General features: G+C 11.8%; 1 protein-coding gene across 1 annotated transcript in view; it reads left to right on the top strand.

The window, feature by feature from the left end:
• LOC107720875 (epidermal growth factor-like protein 7) overlaps positions 1–288 on the top strand; it is an 18,711-nt gene that overhangs the window by 6,810 nt on the left and 11,613 nt on the right. The gene's annotated exons all lie outside the window — the stretch shown is intronic.

The following is a 288-nucleotide window of genomic DNA, read 5'->3' as shown; positions in this document are numbered from 1 at the left end:
AATAATATAATATTTTATTTGTTTGCAAAGGAATTCATTTTTAATGAGATTTATTCTTTATTTTATAATTATTTTGTTTTTAAATATTTAATTGCATTTATTAAAACAGTAAAGCATGAGACTATTGAACAAGTTTATCCAATTATAACATTTTATTTTTGGTAATTAATTAATTTTAATTAGATTGATTGTATTTTATATTTAACTATATATTTTATTTAAAAATAATTATATTTATATTTAAATACATATATAAAATTTTTTATTATTTTAATTTAAAGCATTAAA

The sequence above is a fragment of the Sinocyclocheilus rhinocerous genome, unplaced genomic scaffold, assembly GCF_001515625.1.
Source record: "Sinocyclocheilus rhinocerous isolate Xijiao unplaced genomic scaffold, SAMN03320098_v1.1 scaffold751, whole genome shotgun sequence".
NCBI classification, from domain to species: Eukaryota; Metazoa; Chordata; class Actinopteri; order Cypriniformes; family Cyprinidae; genus Sinocyclocheilus; species Sinocyclocheilus rhinocerous.
The sequence above is the reverse complement of the archived record's forward strand: the minus strand, read 5'-3'. Positions and strand labels throughout refer to the sequence as shown.